This window comes from Schistocerca serialis, chromosome 2 (genome assembly GCF_023864345.2).
Source record: "Schistocerca serialis cubense isolate TAMUIC-IGC-003099 chromosome 2, iqSchSeri2.2, whole genome shotgun sequence".
In the NCBI taxonomy this organism is placed as follows: Eukaryota; Metazoa; Arthropoda; class Insecta; order Orthoptera; family Acrididae; genus Schistocerca; species Schistocerca serialis.
In genome coordinates this window covers 1161840434-1161862674 of record NC_064639.1, presented here as the reverse complement: position 1 = coordinate 1161862674, position 22241 = coordinate 1161840434, and the positions used below count along the sequence as shown (strand labels likewise).

The 22241-nt window shown below is 40.9% G+C and overlaps 1 protein-coding gene across 1 annotated transcript in view; it reads right to left on the bottom strand.

Annotated features, from left to right (window-relative positions):
- The window catches only part of LOC126458624 (uncharacterized), a 65104-nt gene extending 56327 nt beyond the window's left edge, over window positions 1-8777 (bottom strand). The window contains exon 1 of the mRNA XM_050095791.1: window positions 8705-8777. The gene's annotated coding sequence lies outside the window, so the exon portion shown is untranslated. The remainder of the gene's footprint in view (window positions 1-8704) is intronic.
- Between the last annotated feature and the right edge of the window lie 13464 nt (window positions 8778-22241).

The following is a 22241-nucleotide window of genomic DNA, read 5'->3' as shown; positions in this document are numbered from 1 at the left end:
GCGTTCTATTACGATTTCTGTTGTAACACGGTGCATTCTGCTACAACTTTACTGCAACACATGGTATTTCTTGCAATAACTGTTAAGTCTGTCTCACTCTCTTACAGATGATCTATTAAGTTTCGTCTTATGTAAAATGGTGTTAAGTCCCTTCAACGAAGCAAGAACTCGACCATAAAATCGTGGTCCTTCACATCATGAACTGTCCTACTAGATATGTATTACTCTGCCCATGGATAACTATTCGTTTAAACTTGATCTACAGTTCTATACGCTCCTGCTCATAAGTAAAAATTCTCATTTCCTACTTTCGATATGTTTTCGATTGCCTCCCTGTCTAGAGCATCTAAATCATTCTAGAAGTTATTTGTACTTTATTAATAATAACTGCATAGTTTATTCACTATGTCTGAAGTTTCTAAGGAAATGAACACAGTTTAGAGAGATAGACAGTCACTTTTCTTCACGTTTTTATATCTGTGATAACATGGCTGTGAATATCAATAAGCACAAATATTCACATAACTCTGCACCATTGTCAGATAGTGGCACCGATGTATGATACATATGGTGTACTGAAGTACAGAACACATCAAAATTCTTAGCAAAGATTTGTTTAACACATACAAGTACAAATATGTACATAATTCTGCAGCAACGTCAGCCACTGATGCCATGACATTGTTCGTAATACTACTTGCTGATGCACAATACTCACCAAAATTTGTAGCAATGAATTCTTCTTCTTCTGAAGTGTAAATTCCTGAAAGCGACTTTACTGCGAGGCATTATTGGTGTTGTATATTTTCACTGTTCTTGGGTAGCACCCCCACATATTCTTTGGCAATTCAGTAACACTTCTGGCATTTGACCATTGAATACTGCAATTATTTGTTCGGAATTCTACCATAACTGATACAAATCATTCTGATAGCGCAACTTTTATGTTGCTAAATGGTGGATTTTCCAAAATTACCACTACATCAATCTTGTGATGTGATTCCATACCTATAAAAGGTTAAATGCCCCCTGCATTGAGCTTGTATATGTTGTAGAGAGTAAAAACACAACCTTCATAGATGGAGAAGAGGTTGGCTACAGTCATCTGTTGGATGAAACTGTACATGAAAAAATCTATCACCTAGACGTTTAGTTCCATAACTGTGCACATATATATACAAATATTGATAATAGCCTCTTCTGCGAGTTCTGTACATAGTGCTATACGATACCATTGCAATTGCCGACTAAATACTATAAAGTTTCATAAATTCATAGCAAAACTAATATTATACACTGTACTATGTACATCATTTCCTTTACAAAGACTGGAGTAACTGGTGGTATCTTCCTTCCATCCTGATGTTTGTCTCTCAATTTGCGATCAGTGGTCGAATTCCAAATTTATGAGTAAAATACAGAATATCACATCAGATTTAAGATTGTATTGAAGAGTTTATAGGAGGCCTCTATTCTAAAATTAATGTCTGCATAAGGTTACTGCTTTCTGATTTTTTCACCATCTAAGAAGTTTGCATTCTTCTAAAAGTTTGGTACACACATTGGTTGCAGCACTAACAGTTTCTAGGGTTCGAGCGTAAGAAATGTGGGGTCTCTGATTTTGTCATTGTCTAACAGGATTCCTTTATTCGAAAAGTAAGGAAGATGAAACGTGGTGCAAATTTTCATTTGTTGCTTCAGTTTGCATACATACATCATAGATGTTTGGGACTTGAAAAGGTCTGTGAAACCATATAGTTTCATTTCATTAAAGCACATATGCCTGGGTTTCAGGCATCATCGTGGACCTTGGTCCATGCTGAAGTCCTATTCCAATATAGTTGGAGAGCCTGTGCAATATTGTTCGACTTTTGGGGAAAGCCAAATGGGCTGAGGCATGATTGGGTAATTGAATTAATAATGGAGGTATGATAGTGTAGTTCGTGCAGTTGTGCAAACTCACTGTGCCAGGGTGGCAAAGTGGTCGGTGCATCTGCCTAGTGAGCGGGAAACTGTTTACGAATCTCAGCCTTGGCACAAATTTTCATTCGTCACCTCAGGATGAATATGTACAGTATGAAAGGTGACTCAGTTGTGGCACTAACACTTTCTTATTCCATGTGAAAATTCTGTGAACTTAGTCAGCAGCATCATATTAACTTTTTTATGTCCTCTTGTTATTTACTTTAGCTAAAGACAGGAGCAATGTTTGGGATACATAAGGCTTTCCGATTTTACCACTGACTAAGAGTACTGCATTGTTCGAAAAGTATGGCAGATGTCTGCTAATGAGATGTGAAACAAATGGTCTGTTTTGCTTCCCTTATAAGGAACGCTACGTCTAAAAGGTTTTGGATGCATAGCAGTAATGGTCATAGCAATGCCTCTCTTCCTTATCCTTGATGACATATAATTCACTATCTGCATGGTTGGTTTATTCAGTCATTGCACTGTATTACAAAATGAAGCATTCTATTAGCTGTTATACAGAGGCCACTACTGGTGTTAGACTGTGTTGGCTGTCTGCTGCTGATGTGTTTGGGAACCTGGAATATTTCATTAATGAAGTATCTGTTGAAGAGGATGTGGATATCCAGCCAATGGAGTGTGAGTATTGAGTTTAGTTGACACAAGAGATATTAATGTTTATTACTTATTTATTTATCTGCATGGTTGCTCATAATTATGATGAAGTCATACATGCTTTTTGATGAGTTTTTATTCCCATAGCTGACACTGGTATATTCAACAGTGCGGTAGCTACTGATATATCATCAGATGAGTAGCAATCAGTTATTGGTGTACCTGTAGATGTTGTCATTGAGGATGATGTCGTGATACCAACACTCCCTGATGTAACTATAGAACATAACATTCTGTCATAGGTGCTTTGTATTAGTAAGCGTAATGGAAATATTCATGATCTATCTTTATGAGCTACTACCTACCATGTTTCAGGTGTTGTCAATGTCGATGCACCCATGCAATGTTACTGCATGAATGTAATAGTTTAATATTGGTTTCATGTATCATTTTGCACACTCTTGCAGAGTATAATGATGACAGTGATGACAATGAGATGTTATTATTAGGTGTCTTAACCTAAGGACAATCTTTGCATGCTGTTGAGTTTTAGTTCTACATGTGACACTGCTATGTTTACATGTATCATAGAATGCCTGTGCAACAATACTGCTGTGTGATGCACCCAAGCATCACAATGTGTGATGTGAACAACATTTTTTCTGGCGTGTTGTATATTCATTGCTGGTCAAGGGCAATGGAACCTTGTTATTTTTATTGTTGCAGGAAGTGACTTCAGTGGTAACAAGTGTGAAGATAATGATTATGATGATGATAACAACGTTATTGTTGTAACATCACTTGCTGACATGTAAGTTCAAAAGCTGTATACAAGTTTTAAAGGTGAACAGTGAATAAATAGGTACTATATTAACATTTTTACATATGTTGTAGTTATTTTTCTTATACACTTGCTATTTTGATGTCACATTAACTCTGAAGACTACGTTTTTTGTTGTTGATGTGTATGAGGCTGAGTTCAACAATGATTGTTGGTGGAAGCTTCACAGAACTATGCAAAGTGATCTGCCTTGTGTGAGCTATGTGTGTTGTGTCTGTCAGCCAGTGTGTGCTACCATCTCGCTGGACTGTTTTTAGCACTGTAGTCGAACTCTTGAGATACACAGCACTTGATAAGTTCCTGCATGATTTTTCGATAGAACTCATAACTAATTTTCATTCGTATGACTGATACTTGCAGAATACTTTGATACTTTGAGCTGTATGGCACTTGAATTGAGACTGATAAATGACAAAATCTGTCATTATTGTATATTGCAGAAATATGTCAAAAAGAGTAAAGATTTTTGCACTTCTTTAACAGCAGTCTAATGGCGCTGTAGAGTTGAGTTTCTTACACCACTCATTATGTTGACATATAGAACAATAGAGCAGTTCTTGGTGTATACATAGTTGTAACTCCAATCTGATTGTTTTTGAGAATTGTGTGAGGGGAGTTTAATGTACTGTCTTGATTCAACTCGATATAGGTGTGGTGACAATCATTAAAACAATTTAGAAATTAGATCAAAATATATGCATTTACCCTTTCTCACTAAAGTTTGCAATCATTGAGTGTGATGGGGATAGCAATGGTGGAGTATCTCACATTATGCTAGCTGTGGAATACACACGGGCACCACATGCAGATCGTGTGGAAACCCATGGCAGATGAGAGGACACATCTATCTGTCTAAACTCCAAAAGTTATGATGTGTCATTCCAACTAACAGTACATCTGTGGCTTCCATTGAGCTAGCATTAGAGAGTTAGGCATCTGTTGTGGATTGGTGAGTGGATGACTGAGTGTGGTATGGTGTGATACCCTGCTGTGTGGGCTAAATGTAGCTTACCCACCAGTGAGGTGTGAGCTGTTCATGGGTGTGTCCCATTTTCATGTAAAGCAATTAAATAAGTGCTTGTATCCCATCCTACGCCACATGTCATTAACGTTTAAGCAGCACACTTGAGTTACACTTTTTTTTTAAAGTAAGGGTAAGTGGAGTGTGTTATTTAAAAATGAGCTGCCTGTAGTGTTCAGGTCAGTTGTGTGACTCTTGGGAACTTTTTGAGTGGCGGACAGCCCTCTCCAGCCCTATACAACACGTAAAGTGTAAGAACTAGTCCAGCTTGAGGGGTAAAAACATATAACACCAATCTGAAGAAAATTCTACTTTATTAAAATTCTACTTCATTAAATGTGACCAGCCCAGCGTCTTTCCTACAGGAAGAGATGTGTTACACTTCAGTTTTTGCAGTGGGCAGGTGTTCAAATTTTATTGGGCAGGCACGAGTATATCTGCACTACACATGCTCTTTCTATTAGAAGCGATGTATTTACACCACACTGAAAGTGTTGAAATGTGAACAACTACACTTAAATGACAGACAGACAAGTGGACGTAGCCCTATCTCTGTGAAATTAGTCATTGGCATAGCACAGGTGATGTGGTTGGCTGGCTGCCCAGCCCTACCTTGGCTAGTGACTGGTGGCTGCAGCAGTCCCAGCTCTGTGCTAGCACAAGTGGGAGGTGGCAGTGGTGGCGACAGCGGCTTTGCGTTGGTCTCTGGTGAAATGCTGCCTGGCGAGTTACTGTATGGCTGATGGTGAACTTTGAGACTACAGAAAGGGGGCTCACTGTTCTAGTATTTGTTTAAAATAAAGACAAAGACACTCGTGATGTCATGGGAGTAGAGGGAAAATCCTGTAGTACAACTGGATTGTTTCTGAATTTCCCACCATTTCCTATGTAGGACAATTCGCCTCTATCAGCAGGGTTGGGGGCTAGCAATGAATGACGCTACTGACGAGATCATCAGAAATCTGGCAACAATGTATTCTTTGCCAGAACTGGTGCAGCCTAACTACTATGGAGGAGTACAGATCTATGCTTCAAGAAGACTATGGTATATTCCACATTCAGCTAGAAAGAACTGCATCTCTTCCGCAAACATTACTTCGAAAAAGGTCTAAGGTCAGACACATAAGTCTGCATTTCACTGAAATAATCTCCAAGGAAAGAATACGTCAAAAATGTGGGATGTTTGAGAACTCTTTCTAGTTGTGAGAGCCTAAAAGGAGTGTGACGAGGAACAGATTTGAGGCAAGGAATATGTCCAAGGATTGGAAGATATGTTGTAGGACACCAGCAACGAAGCCGAGCTGAGTGGCGTAATAGTTAGCACACAGGACTCACATTCGGCAGGACAACGGCTAAAATTCGCTTTCGGCTAGCCTTGTTTACGTTTTTATGATTTTCCTATATCGCTTCAGGTAAATGCCACGATGGCTCCTTTGAATGAGCGTGTCTGATTTTACTTCCCCGTCCTTGAAACAATCCGAGCTTGTGCTCCGTCTCTAATGACTTCGATGTCGACGGCATATTAAACTTTAACCTTCATTCCTTCATTTTGTTAGCAATAAAGTGTTGAAAACCGTTTCAGGTCATGTAGGATAGCGTTGTAATAAAAATGTTGTAGCCACAAACAACAGGTTGCACTCAGTAGGAATGAATGATACTTTTCAGTTTTGTTGTATTCCCAGAGCTGAGGTATAATACAATGATGTGGCTACATGGCAGTTTTTGAACCTAAATTATCCATAAAAAAGACAGAATAATACCAAGAAATAAATGCTACTCCGTTTTTGGTATTATTACGGAGTAGCGTAACTTGGAAATATCATGTGAGGGAGAGTGGCAGTAAGCCTATGTCGAAATCGCGTATAACATAAAGTGAAAACACAAGACCTGAGATACGAACATTTTTTCGTTTTTCGCAGCACATATAACCTTCAGACTTTTTTTGTGTTGTGCGGATACTTTGTGTGAAGCTATAGTTACAAATTGTTACTTTTGAACGTAAATGGGCAGTTAAAAATAGCCTTTCTGCGTAAAATTTTCATAGACTCAAAAATTTGTCCACTTAGAAATTTATTTAAATGTGAGTGTATGTGGGAGTCAAACGGAGCTTGAACAAATATGACTTTTCGTTATTTTACAAAGCCAAGTGTCTTGTAACGCTTTTTTTCATCCAAAATACTTTCACAATGTTCACCTGTTAGTGGTTTACTTTTTGTTAGGCAGTCAAAAGCAGAATATTATTTGCATGCAAGGAAACTCTGACGAGAACCTTCCCAGTACATGAAATCATCATCATCTTGTGGTGCAATGTCGGAGGCTTCCATATATTGTTTTGAACGGTGTTTAGTTTTTGACATTAATTGTTGAATCCTTGTCTAAGAGACTGCAAAAATTAGTGAACATAAGCATCTGGGCTCTAGAAAAGAAACTGAAACATTTCTGAAAAAGTTATGTGGCATTTGCGTTTGCTCATTATGTAGTAAATGAAGCATTTGGTTTTGCTCAGCGTTTAACAAATGCAACACCCACTTTGCACAGTGCTTTCTATTCCTTCTTTCTCCATGTCAGATGTATCATACACTTCCCTGCCGAGCACACTACTTCATACACCTTTGACCACTAATAGTCTAATAGACTCTGAAGCCCTTTATAGACGCTTTCGCCTGTGGTTTTAGTCTTGGGATGCCTTCGCGTTTACGACGTTCAAGCGGTATGTGATTCATCTGACCATCAGATTCTCAGCTCTTGAAAGTGACGGATATGATTCCTTACAATTATTTACTAACTTTGGATTTCCAACCGGCGAATGCGAAGCAAACAGCTATATGGCTGATAAATGTTCGATTTTATTGATTTGTACTGCGCAGTACCGCTACTTCAAAAGGCCCACATAGAGTAACGCACTTACGTTTACACTTGACTTCTGTTATTTCGCAGCATCAAGCAGAGTAAGGAAAAAACTCCGAAATAATGTCTTTCCCGCGCATCATTTCTAGAGGTGGTAATGAAGCTTTGCACAATCGGCATAGCTAGCAATATCTCGTTAAGGTGGGACGTAAGCGAAAGCAACCAAAACTGTGAAAAATATTTTATTGGATCTTCATTTATTTCATGGTACTGAAGTCTGATATTTTGAATATTACGTTCCTCTTCAGTTTCTAAGTATGACAGAAATAATAATCAACGGAAGCTTGCACGGGGTCACGCCCCTCTGTTGTTCTGTATTTCCTCATATTATTTATTCCTGTTGTGTTTTCTTCCAGGATGAGGAATATTTCGGTGTTTAGCAGATCCAGAACTTCTACAAAGGTGTGAGCACGGAGAAGCTGAAAACCCTAATGAAAATTACAACTGTGTGACAGGAAAACCACGCCCCAAGACAACTATTGGTGAAGTTGCATTGTATGATGCGCGTTTAGTTTTTGAGTGTGCTAATCTTGACAGACTACGAACTGTAAATAGGCTGAGATTTGATCCACGAGCTTTCACGCTATCGATATTGAAGGAAATCGAACACGAGAATTGATGCAGCTGTGATTATTGTTACTCAGTTTGAAATTCAGGTTAACCTTAGAGTACAAGCAAAGAAAAGGCTGCTAGAGGATGGAGATGATAAAGCATATGGTTTGCACTAGCTCACCCAGATAAAATAAGGCCTAATCCGAACATGGAGAAACCTTTGATTCACGTTGGACATAGCTTACATTTTGGAAACTTTATGTACCTTTCCCTCAAAAAACTCTGGCATTACAGTACTTAAATTTGGCATGAAGTTAGTCAATACTACAGTGGAACATTCTGTGAAAGGAATTTTCATTTACTACAATAGTAAGGCGTTTACGTAAGAGAAAAGCCGTAAGATTTGGTATACTTTTTTCACAGAAATTTGGAGAGCTGTGAAAATCTAGCAAAAGAAGATATCAGTATTATGTTCCACAGATATTTGTAATTCGTTCTAATAGATTTTTCGAAAAAGGAACGTTTGGTCTCACCTTGTAGAAAAAATTTCAGTTGTTTGTAATTGAAAACGTGTAACTTCAATAAGCATGAAAACGTATTCTTTAACAACTGTGCCAGATTTAGTTATATTGTCTTTAAAGCCTTGGACTTTATAAGGATTTTTTTTTTCAAGATATTGAAACTTCGCATACGTCCACCTTAAAGAACAGGAATGTGGGATGGAAACTTCAAAGTGCGTGTCCTATATAGTTAGGTATAAAGCTCTCTTCACAGTGACTGAATGACTGCAGGTAACTCACCTCTGCTACAGATGATTCGGGCGGTGCAGTAGCCAGAGGCAGCTGTCGCCGCAGAGCCAGCAGCCTGTGTGAGGCCGGGGAACACACTGCCCCCCTGTCCCCCCCCCCCTGCCCCCCCCCCCCCACCCCCGTCCACGTGCCTCGCTAACCAACGTCCTTGTGGTAATCATAGGTCATTGGTGGGGCACAGTCTCAGCGCGCCAACAATTGACTGCATAGCAGCTGCCGACTCACGAGGCAAGGTCAGGGAAACGTTGCCGCACAAACTGTATTCATACATAGCGCTGCTGATAGTGCAACCTAATATACGTACACCATAAAAATTGTGGCTGCTATGGACTATTACAGCAGGAGAAATCAATCGTCAAAGTTACGAAGAGAATATTGTAAGTATGAATGATTTATTGCACAAATGTATTATTTGAGACAAACAGTCAATGCTACGGCATGAAACATTCTATAACAGAGTTTACTTGCTTAACTACACTATTGGAGGCAGAAATGTGCAAGTCAGCTATAACAGCATGGCCAATGCATAGACAGTTCTCGCGGTGTGCACTTTTGATGAAAGCAGGTTGCTCAAATTTCTCATGGAAACACACTTCCGTTAATCGTTCTTCGAAGAAGTACTCCAAGGGTGTTCAAACAGGAATCTCTTTGGTGTATCCGCATTGAAAAAACTGCAAATTTGATGAAGTTGGAAAATCTTGTCGCCGGGAACTGGAAATACACAAACGAATGAAGGCGTAAGAAGTGATCTTTGCCGCATGTTAAGTCATTCTCTGAAGATACCATAATTGTATCTATGATAAATATCACGAAATTTTTGTATTGGTGGAAGTTGCAAACGTCGGCAGATTGCACAATACCTGTACACTTTGCTGGAATGAGCTGTCCAGCAGTCAACCAAAAGAAAGGCTTTAGTTGTTTCTTGTATGTCTGGTCACAATACTCGTTCTAGGAAGATTTTTAAATCTCTCTTCGTCATATTAGCAAATGTGTTAGCAAACCGCTAGCTGTTCGGTAAATTTATATTTATATCTGCAGTAAAATGGCCGTTGGGCTCCGCTACAATGACACACAAATGAGGCAGGAGCGCACCATTCATAACAAACCCAGGAATTATCATATATCAGTGTGTGATTGCCGCTAAGGATCTAGCCGCACCAAAGACATGCCTACTTCCCTTTACTGCGAGAATCCGTCCAGATCACAACTCGATATCACATCTTGATTGGTCAGCATTAATTACTTGGTCTGGTGACAGACGTTTTTCCTCAATGACAGACATGATTTCTCTAGGAACTGATAAGCTTTTAGGTGAATATCGGCATCCCCTTCAACCAGAGGCTCGCTGACTTTGTAGCTTACTTTCGACAGACATTGCTATTCTTACAATCAAATTTTCTTACCCACTAGTTAGAAGCTTTGAAGTGGTCAAAAATGTTCAAATATGTGCGAATTCCTAAGGGACCAAACTGCTGAGGTCATCGGTGTCTAGTCTTACACACTACTTAAACTAACTTATGCTAAGAACAATACACACACCCGTGCTCAAGGGAGGACTCGAAACTCCGGCGGGAGCGGCCTCGCAATCCGTGACACGGTGCCTCAAACCTCGCGGCCACTCCGCGCGGCTTTGAACTGCAGTGAATTGTGAGGGTCAATTCTCTTCTTCATTTTCAGTGCCCAATGGCTCTTTGTGCGGGCATGTATTATTTGCGTTTTCCTGTCTCTTTGCTATAAAATATTAACGTAATTCACAATGTATCATATCCTGCAGAATTTTTGGGTTTGCTGAATGACGTTGTTCCAACTTGTTTTCAAAGATTCGTAACACAGACTTGCTTTTATTTTGCTTTTTTGTGTTAACAAAAGTTGTAACGTTCAGGTGCGGCGCCATATTTGCAATTCAGGACTACACAGACGGAGAGAAGCAACATTCCCATCCTTTTCCTTGGTTGTTTTGCCCAAATCTTGTGCGTATCAGCCATATGTCCTTCTGGAAACTTAGTTCGTTTTCCAGGAGGTGATGGCTGATAAGATGAACCGCTGCTTCCCAAGAAATCGGCCACTGATGACACTGCTTCATTCCTCACTGCCGTGGCTCTATCATTTTCTTCATCTGATATCTCTTCATCCGTTAAAAGTTTAGTAACTTCTGCTATTACAGTATCCTCATCTGTCAACTATTGCTTTACTTGTTCGTAAATAACAAACTCTTCTTCTGCAGTACCAAAATACTCCACCAGCAGTTTCACAATTACCACCTATCTCACTGTTCAGGGTGAAACACTTACTAACTCCGTAAACGCACTTCCACACCACAAAGATAATCTGATCTACTCTAACAGCAAACAGACACATCTGACGTATCCTGAACACTACGCTGCTTACAGAGCGACACGAAAATGGAAGACTTGAGTAGAGAGGGTAAACCTGTTAGAGTCCCACTTGTTCCTCCTTCTTCTGTCAGTATCATTAAAACACGACAGCGGCAACTACCGTCACAGAGCCTTGTCAGCTGCCTATTGCAGCTTTTGGAAAGGGCGGGCTTATACAGCATTAAAAATCACAATCCCTTCTATCGAAATTTTAGAACTTTGTACAAATACTCTTGCTTAGGTTCTCCCTCTCTGTCCTGCTGCTTCTTGCACTCTTTATCATTCCTCTTTTCCTGTGTCCGTCGCAACGAGGAAAAAATAGAGGCTAAGGGGTTCCACCGTAACATAAATACACAGCATTATAGCAAAAAATCGGTTCAAATGGCTCTGAGCACTATGGGACGTAACATCTGAGGTCATTAGTCCTCTAGAACTTAGAATTACTTAAACCTAACTAACCTAAGGATATCACACACATCCACGCCCTAGGCAGGATTCGAACCTGCGACCGCAGCAGTCGCGCGGTCCCGGACTGAAGCGCCTAGAACCGCTCGGCCACCTCGGCCGGCGCATTATAGCAGATCAACATATAGATGCTGATTGACGCATCTCCGTCTCAGGAGCTGATACTTTAATTACACAAGACAAAATTAGTCTCATTATTATACTGTTTATTGGTTCCTACACAGTGTGAAACTATTAAAATCTAGAAAAGATGAAAGATATTGTTACAAGATTTTGAGTAATTGATACTATGAAAAAGAGAGAGTTTTTCACTGTATTGTTAACACTTAACATGAAATAACTATGTCTTGTTTAATGAAACGATATCATTTTTAAGGCCATTCATTGGCGTTTGGAAAGAGGCACACGGTTATATGGCCGTGGTTGATGTTCATCGTCAATGGTCTCTTGACACTTGCTGCAAAATAACGACCTCCTCCAGACTTTTCCACGCTTTTCGATCTTTAACGATACGCAACATTGCTGATGTTCAAGGGTTTCTAACAGCACCCACTTTCAAATCGGTATCCATCTCTCTCTTTCGTTATCTCTTACAATTTTAAGGCGCTACTCCGTATCATTTGTTGATTTATACTTGATTATTACTTATTATACTGTGACTGGTTGGAATATTAGGCGGCGGACATTCATAAGTAGCCAGTGTTAGGAGGGCGAACTTATTCCCAATGTATATGCGCCGATAACTAAAGTTCTGATCGTGTGTATACGACGCATACCTTCTCCATTCTCCCACACTGAAATGTAACTTGGTCCTTTGCAAAACATTCTGATAATAATGAAGAAGTTTGGAATAGGTGAACACTTTTGTACGATTTTACATTAATTTCAAGTATCACGCCTCTACTTGATCTGATCTCATTCGCACTCCAATTACATCCACTCATTTATCACCAGTTTAAATGAGTATACCATTGCCGATTCGTTACAGTACGGTGGCGTTACAATTGTATAACAATGCCACTGATACGATATTAATGCTCTGCTTCAAAATTATCACTTTAACTACGATCGCTTTTCTCACATTCATACGCCATCTACTCGCTTGATGGCTCTGCCGCAATTCACCCCATTGCACGAAACTGTGCGTTCTAGGACTATAGGGCACCCCCGTCAGCGACGCCTCTGCACTGTAGCGAAGATGCGCGAGGGTAGCTTCGATCCGTCAAGTACGGGATCGATATCGGCACCCTCACTCAATCCAGTACAGAACTTCTTTGGACTGTCATATATTCAACTCGTTGTACGCCGCACTCCCCTCCATTCCATTTTCGTTAGCCACAACTATGTCCTCCACTTCAGTCGTAACGGGACTACACGACACCTCACACGCTTCTAATACAGCTTTATATTTGTTTTGTGAAATGTCTTTGTACTTCTGTTACGACATATATTGTATTTACCTATTCTGTAAGATTGTCGCAATTTTATTGCTTTACTGTTTTGCTACTTTAAACATTATCAGTAGAATTGTGCTGCAATAATATCAAAGAAACTGTAATTGTCAAAAGGAGTGTGTAATCTCAACCTAGTTAAGCAAACAACCTGTAAATCTTTAGCTATAGCCAGATGCAATAACTTGGGAAACTCCCTCTGAGATAGAAACCTGCTGCTGAATGGCGCGCACGCGAAAAGCTCAGTTCATAATAGTTCTTAGTGGTGTATGTTCGCGGAAAGATACAGCTGTTACACATTGCATGCGAGGCAATCAGAAATCTTAGGGCAGATGATAATGTGAATGCTTTCTGCTCAAGATTGAGACCATCACCAACAGATAGGTTTTCTGTATTAAGTACAGCTGTTGGAATCACAACTGCTCCTAAAAAGGCGTACAAGAAAGCTGTACAAAATGTCGCAGCCTTTCTGACAAGGGAAGTGTATGGGTTCGACCAAAAATTCTGTGTTACAGTTGTGCTTAGAAGTTTTACGTACCACTGTAATGGTGAAAGCATTCGACTGTGTTACCGTTAGTTTGCTCACTAACGAACTTTAAAAATATGCATGAAATTCCTCAACAAAATGCGTGAAACAATATGCAGACTCACACAATAGGCACATTTGGCGAAAGCCGTATGTTAACAATCCCCAGACTCGCAAGTTCCACTTGAATCACATTCTTGAATTCAGCAACATGTGAGGGAGTACTGTAGCCGGACAATTGTCGGGCATAGGCTGATACACTGGAGCAGAGAGCTGTTTTTGAATAACTGAATGCATTTTCATTAAAAAAATTTGACTCCCTAATTTTGTGTCGAAGTCAGTGCAGAGGGTCCTTGTAGAGGCTGTTATCCATCTTGCATAAATTTTATACTGTCTGAAGGAATATACATCCAAAGGCAGTACATATTTTGTTGCTTTTGGTGGAACGATCATGCGTTCAGTATCTCTATCCGCAAATGAATCAATGAATCATTTCCTATTGTTGTGTCCTTGTGAGCACTCCAAGATCACAAAGTAGTATACACTTCTGGTTATATGCGGCACTGTCTCTAACAATACTCACGATAAAGGACTTTCTAATAGTATTTTAACGTTTTCCCACTTGTGGTAGCCTCCAAGTCTATGTTTGTTGGAAGACTGTCTTCAATAGCCTTTTTAACTTCCAGGCCGAAAGTTTTTTTCTGAAGGTAAATTTACAGTCATTTTTAGATGTCCACTCACTGAACGTTAACCACCTTTTGTATAACAGTGAGTTGTGTTGTGTGCAGACTGGGCCAAGGCAACTGTTGATTTTTCTCTTTGTTTTACAGAGTGTCGCACCAGAAAATAATTCATAATTAAGTCCATTTTGATCAGTGTTCCAAACGCAGTGTGGCTATGTCTGAAAACCTGTAGTTTACTGGTTTACTTCTTCGACAAAACGGGCCCGGGACACGCGAATTCTTGGCCTTCCTGTACACTTCTAGCTGTCATGAATGCAGTGATGTGTCTATAGTACATTCTGTATCCTTTCTAGAGACGTTCTATGAAAGCTGCAAGTCGCGCGGAGTGGTCGCGAGGTTTAAAGCGCCATGTTAGGATTATACGGTCCCTCCCGCCGGAGGTTCGAGTCCTCCCTCGGGCATGGGTGTGTGTGTTGTTCTTAGTATAAGTTACACTACTGGCGATTAAAACTGCTACACCAAGAAGAAATGCAGATGATAAACGGATATTCATTGGACAAATATAATTATTATACTAGAACTGACATGTGTTTACAATTTCACGCAATTTGGGTGCATAGATCCTGAGAAATCAGTACCCAGAACAACCACCTCTGCCCGTAATAACAGCCTTGATACGCCTGGGCATTGAGTCAAACAGAGCATGGATGGCGTGTACACGTACAGCTGCCCATGCGGCTTCAACACGATACCACAGTTCATCAAGAGTAGTGACTGGCGTATTGTGACGAGCCAGTTGCTCGTCTACCATTGACCAGACGTTTTCAGTTGGTGAGGAGATCTGGAGAATGTGGTGGCCAGGGCAGCAGTCGAACATTTTCTGTATCCAGAAAGGCCCGTACAGGACCTGCAACATGCGGTCGTGCATTATCCTGCTGAAATGTAGGGTTTCGCAGGGATCGAATGAAGGGTTGAGCCACGGGTCGCAACACATCTGAAATGTAACGCCCACTGTTCAAAGTGCCGTCAATGCAAACAAGAGGTGACCGAGACGTGTAACCAATGGCACCCCATACCATCACGCCGGATGATACGCCAGTATAGCGATGACGAATACACGCTTCCAGTGTGAGTTCTCCGCGATGTCGCCAAACACGGATGCGACTATCATGATGCTGTAAACAGAACCTGGATTCATCCGAAAAACTTACGTTTTGCTATTCGTGGACACAGGTTCGTCGTTGAGTAAACTATCGCAGGCGATCCTGTCTGCGATGCAACGTCAAGGGCAACCGCAGGCACGGTCTCCGAGCTGATAGTCCATGCTGCTGCAAACGTCGTCGACCTGTTCGTGCAGATGGTTGTTGTCTTGCAAACGTCCCCATCTGTTGGGTCAGGGGTCGAGACGTGGCTGCACGATCCGTTACAGCCATGCGGATAAGATGCCTGACATCTCGACTGCTAGTGATACGAAGTCGTTGGGATCCAGCATGGCGTTCCGTATTATGCTCCTGAACCCACCGATTCCATATTCTGCTAACAGTCATTGGATCTCGACCAATGCGAGCAACAACTTAGATAAACCGCAATCGCGATAGGCTTCAATCTGACCTTTATCAAAGTCGGAAACGTGGTGGTACGCATTTCTCCTCCTTGCACGAGGCATCACAACAACGTTTCACCAGGCAACGCCGGTCAATTGCTGTTTGTGTATGAGAAATGGGTTGGAAACTTTCCTCATGTCAGCACATTGTAGGTGTCGCCACCGGCGCCAACCTTGTGTGAATGCTCTGAAAAGCTAATCATTTGCATATCACAGCATCTTCTTCCTGTCGGTTAGATTTCGAGTCTGTAGCACGTCATCTTGGTGGTGTAGCAATTTTAATGGCCAGTAGTGTAGTTTAAGTAGTGTGTAAGTCTAGGGACCGATGGCCTCAGCAGTTTGGTCCCATAGGAACTTACACACATTTGAACTATTTTGAAAGCTGCAAAACACTTGAAATTTGTGTGCCCAATTTCTCTTGATTTTGCATAGATCAAAACTTACGGTGCTAGTAATGGGCATATTTTCCTTCATTCCTTGATATGTCGAATTGGGGAGGAATGCGTTGTTTTATCTGTCGTTGTTTGATTACCTTGTTTCCTCGAAATGAATGTTCGTCAAGCCTTTTTTCCTTCACCTAATCAAATATTCCTATGATGTTCGATGTGCTTTTTATAGCTGGATATCTCTTCGATAACGAGGTAGGGCTCGCAAGTTTACGTGCAGATTTATGATAATCATCAGTATCTTCAAGACGTTCTTCCTAAAATTTTGTTAAAATGCTAACTATATTATTTTTAACTATATACACTGCTGGCCACCGTAAATGCAACACCCTGAAGGAAGCATCCGAATCAAGTGAAATTTACACCATGGGTTTGCAGCGATGAGATATGCAACTGATTAGAATTTCAGCGCAGACGCACATCACGCGCGCCTGTGGCGCCACCTCATAGCGCCATTTAAGGCTTGGCGATTTCGACGAGTGTACGTTCGGCACGTGTGTTTACCTTGTGGTTGTTTCACAAGGCGATCAGTTATGGCTCGTAGACAACAGCGAACATCTTTTGATCAAGTATCCGAGTTCGACAGAGGAAGGATAGTGGCTTACCGAGATTGTGGATTATCATACAGAGAAATCGCTAGTCGTGTTGGACGAAACCAAACAACTGTAATGCGGATATGTGACCGTTGGATGCAGGAGGGTACGACGGACAGACGTGGTCGATCGCATTCACCTCGGTGCACCACTGCACGTGCTGATAGGCAAATTGTGCGCATGGCAGTGACGGATCGTTCAGTGACATTCCGAACCATAGCACAGCACATTGCGTCTGTAACGCATCATCCAGTGTCTGCGCGTACCGTTCGACGCCGTTTACAGCAGAGTGGTCTGTCCGCAAGACGTCCATTGCTTCGTCTACCATTGACGCAGAACCGCAGACGTCTCCGTCGCCAATGGTGTGATGACAGACGGATGTGGACGGCAGAATGGAATGACGTTGTCTTTACTGACGAGGCACGCTTCTGTCTGCAGCACCACGATGGTCGGATTCGAGTGTGGAGACACCGTGTAGAGAGGATGCTGGACAGCTGCGTTATGCACCGCCACACTGGTCTTGCACCGGGTATTATGGTATGGGGCGGTATTGGATATTACTCTCGCACGCCTCTAGTACGCATTGCCGGTACTTTAAATAGCCGGCGCTACATATCCGAGGTGCTGGAGCCAGTTGTCCTTCCTTACCTTCAGGGCTCGGCCACAGCCATATTTCAACAGGATAATGAGCGACCACACGTGGCACGCATTGTCCAAAGGTTCTTCGTCAATAACCAGATTGAAGTGCTTCCCTGGCCGGCTCGGTCTCCGGATCTTTCGCCGATATAAAACATGTGGTCCATGGTTGCTCAACGAGTGACCCAGATTACATCCCCAGCTGCCACACCAGATGATCTTTGGCAACGTGTGGAAGCTGCTTGGGCTGCTGTACCCCAGGAACACATCCAACGTCTCTTTGACTCAATGCCGAGACGTGTGGCAGCGGTGATCTCCAACAATGGCGGCTACTCTGGCTACTGATTCTGGCAGGAACCACATGTCACAGACGTCTGTAAACGTAATCATTTGATACTTGTTCAACATGTTATCTACAAAATAAATTGTGTTGTGCTACCTCTTGTCTTTCTTGGTGTTGCATTTACGGTGGCCAGCAGTGTATGACGGTAGTATCTGTTCCCGAAAGAACAGTTACCGTGGATGACCATGCAGCTTTGCTAGAAATCAAATGATAATTAAATGGACACCCTAGCTGCAAACAGGAGTTGATGTACTTCATTGGGGACATGTTGAAAATATGTGCCCCGAGCGGGACTCAACCGAGGATCTCCTGCTTGCATTGTTTTTCTTTTCCGGTGAAGGTTCACAGTCACCAGAACTGGTAAAGGAGTACTGTTTCTTCCATACCCTCTAGCATTACGATCTTGGACGCCATTAATCGCCTTATCATCTATAAATCCGTTTTCTTCATCCTATGTCCTATCCAGCGTGATTTCAGCAGCCTAATGAATACTCGTGTTTCTGATTAATCAGATTCACCAAAATCGTTGCGAAAGTGTCATCATTGCGTCCACACCGTCTCCCGTTTGATGAAGCCTTCTTAACTTGGATGCCACATTATTTTTAACGTTCCAAACAATAATAATTTCGTTTACTTTTGCTGTATGTGGGTAACAATAATAACACACGTATACTAATCACGTCAACTACTTGCTCAGATAACTGATTGGCTGGCGTATTAAGCCCCTTTCCCCTCCTCCAAGACTACAAGTGCTGTTATGTGCAAACAAATGGCAACATAAGTACACGCCCACCAGTCGTAGACATGCTTAGAAACGTGAGATGCGTCTGTATACAAATGCGGAAATTCCCGTTCGAGCTGAAAGAAGTTCCTTGTGAGCGCCTGTTAAATGAGCTTGAAATTCACCATCATCGACCACAAATTGCAAGAGCTGATATTTGCTTAAATTTATTTTTGTAAGAGGACGACAGTTAGTGTTTTTCCTAAGATAACGTAGCACGTTCAGGATGTCCAACTGGCTTCAAACTGCCGTGTTGTCGAAGGTTTAATGAGCACGAAAAAAGTTCATTGAGCATTCATTAACTACAAAGAAAAATGCTAAGTTACAAGTGCTGCGTAACAGCTATGAAGATGAGTGTGCATTGCTAAAGCTGCTAACTTATGTTGTTCTTTTTGGACTGATTAAAAACAGTAAGGGCCTTTAGCCGTGCATTATTGTGACATATTGCTAAAATTCACTGAAGGAATCATTTCCAGTACAAATGTGATCTATACTGGTAGTAAATGGAGTGTTCCTGCTTTCTCAGACTTCATTCGTGGGCCAGCATTTGTATTCAGACTGCTTTAAATTTTCAATCCAGAGTTTCTACAGTATTTTCAAAAATATAAAACTTTCAGGTGAATTGTTTAATTGGAAGTGCAAGCTTCTGTCTTACACTTAGACTACTGCACTAGCACAAAACTGTAATAATGTTAAAGGATGCTAAGCGCGTAGGGACTTTAACAGCTATTGTTCGGTGTGTAATTGTCTCCTCAGATAGCGCTTGACTTATTGTTGATTTAGGACTGTTGATTAGGTTACCGTTTAGACACACCACAAGTGTTTCAGTAGTTAGCTTGTATGCTATTTCATAGCTAATGTGAATTGGTTCTAAAAACCATCTTAGGCTACCGCACAAATGAAATGAAAACAATGAATTAAATAAAAGAATAATTGCACAGTTGTAACAGCGTGAAAAGTTTGAATAGTAGTTTCAAACTGACTGTCCAAAGGCAACCGTCTCAAGTCAAATGTGTTGAATAGTAGTTTCAACTGATTTCAATTAAAACGGATGCCGTTGCACAGTCTGTTCCTTAACCCGTAAGTTTGTTTATTCGTCTGTCTCAGTAGTTTCCAGGATGTGTCCATTGCTCTCTGTGTAACTCGTTTTCAATCGTTTTCGGATTTAAAGGCCTTGATTCACTAGTATACCTAATACAGACTACTTGTAAACATAACTTTTGAGACATGACGGAAGCTTCATTTTGAGAACTTCATTTAGTTACCAAATGTAATCCAGGCCGTGCCGAATTTCATTAATTTTAGTCATAATTATCTTCAAATTTGTACTGCTAAGTGTTTTCCATTCGTTCCTGAAGTTTTTCTGCACTAAACGCAAGCACAACAGTGCCGTCACTGAAACGTTGGAGGTTCAGAAACGTTAACACCTGCTATTTCTTCGTTCTCCCAGTCTAAGGATCAGAAGACTTCCTGCATGACGGCTGAAAATAATTTGACGAATGGTAATCTTCTTGTCTGACTTCTCTTTCAAATTTGGCTTTCTCATTTTCGGCATTAAGTCTAGTGGAACATTGACAGTATACAAAATTATTTTGCATCCGTGTCGTCTTTCTCAGTGTCTGCTGGTACAGACTCCATTTGAACTGAGTCAAGTGCATGAATCCCAGACAAAAATTGAAAATCAAACATATTACTCTGGGTGACGTCGAAAAACCACCGTCTTCCAGAATCTTTGTATTCTTCATACATCCATATACCACCTGGTATTAGCTGCGGAACGTTATTGTTTTCATTATTATCTACCTGGATTTTAGGTTCATAGCTTGAACTATAAGAACACTGAAAGAAATCTTGGAATGTGTGTACAAACGCAAGAGGTCGATCGAGCCTTCGCGCTCCCCAGTGGAACAGCACGTAACTCCCGAAAATTTGTTCCAATTTATACGCCCTATCGTATAAAATAACTGGTTCGTATCTAACATACTCTACTGATTTATCAATTTAAGGGAAATGTGAGAGCTATTTACAATTTAATGAAATTATGAAAATCTGAAAGATTCAGAATTTATTCTATTGTAGGTTACGTTAAGCTAAATCACATTCATAATACTATAACCTTCAAACTCCCCACTTACTGCACGAGCAGAAATAACATTAACACATTACATCTAATAATGGTTCATCTGTGGGCGGAAACATCGTTGTATGGCTCGATTATTCACGCCTTTACATAGAAATAACTGTTCTGGTCATTCTGCAGGGAGAGGGGGAGACACGCAGCAGAATTTAATGGTGCCCTACTGGAGATAGGTTGGGTAGTAACTTTTGTCTTTACTACGCGGGTGAAAACATAAAGAAAACACCACAAAAAATTACATGAGTTTTTAACTGTGATTGATTGCAACCGATCTCTCACAAAACCAAAAAATTAAGCGAAGAATCCAGTGCAATGACTCGGTATCGGCGTTACACGACATACAAATCCATCTCGTGTCACGTGTGTCAGTTGACAGAAGAAATTTCAGTCAGATTTAAAATAAAAAGATCTCTAGAAATAATTTTCAAATGTTGTTTTAATCAGTTTCAGAAAGCAAGGAAACGGCGGGGCTCTATGTGGTGCCAAAAACGACTCGAAACATAATTTCATGCCACGTGTCACTTATCACAAAGAAAGCATATCTCGCCCTAAGGATTTACGTATGGATATCACTGGTAACTTAGAAGAAACGAACGAGTTGCTTTAAATACGGGGAGGAACACGATGGGACGATTTAACTGGCCCGAACTACGTTAGACCACAACTAGCACCACATGGAACCACACAAACAAAGGTAGCTTGGTTAGACTGTGAAATACCAGAAATGTTGTACAGACATTATCTAAATGCATATGCTACATGTGGAGCATTCCATGTGCCTGTTTGATACAAATTGATATCACAAAGCCCACGTGTCACCATGTGATGCAAGCACAAACACTCATTGGAAAAGTAACACAAAAATACTAAGCAAATTTAAAGTGGAAAAGACTACAAAATCGATAACTGCACATAGCTGACCCCTCACGGTAACATTCTTTAACCCTCATGAACGTTCACAGCTCACGTGCTTCGTCCGGCCTGGAGAAGGAGGGTCTGTCCCTCCCAGCCCGCCAGTTTCTTAACGGTCACTGGGAAACACGTCACCCACGCGAGCCTCTGCTCTTCAGAGGAAAAAAACCCTGTGAGCCTTCTGTCAGTGATTCCTTTACCTATACTGAGCCAAAAAGTCACGCGTCCTTACGCACATTGCTAAGTGGGGGGAGTTTGAAAACTGCTGATTGGTTGACATAACTACTGCTACTTTAGATCTTCAGAAAGGCAATGAGATGAAGGTGCTATCTACTAGCAAGAATCAGTTATTTCTATTATTTTTCAATACTTTTATTATCTTTCAGACAAGAAGAAAATTAAAAAAAAAATACGAAACGACCCAGCCAAGATCTCGTTGACGCGTATCACAATTTGCTGTTTGTTGTTGGTTAACGTGCTGGTTGTCATCTGAACTGATGCAATTTGTTGTCTATCTAACGTAAGTTCCTGTTTTTTTCTTATGTTTATTATTTTTTATTGTTCATGTCACAAAATT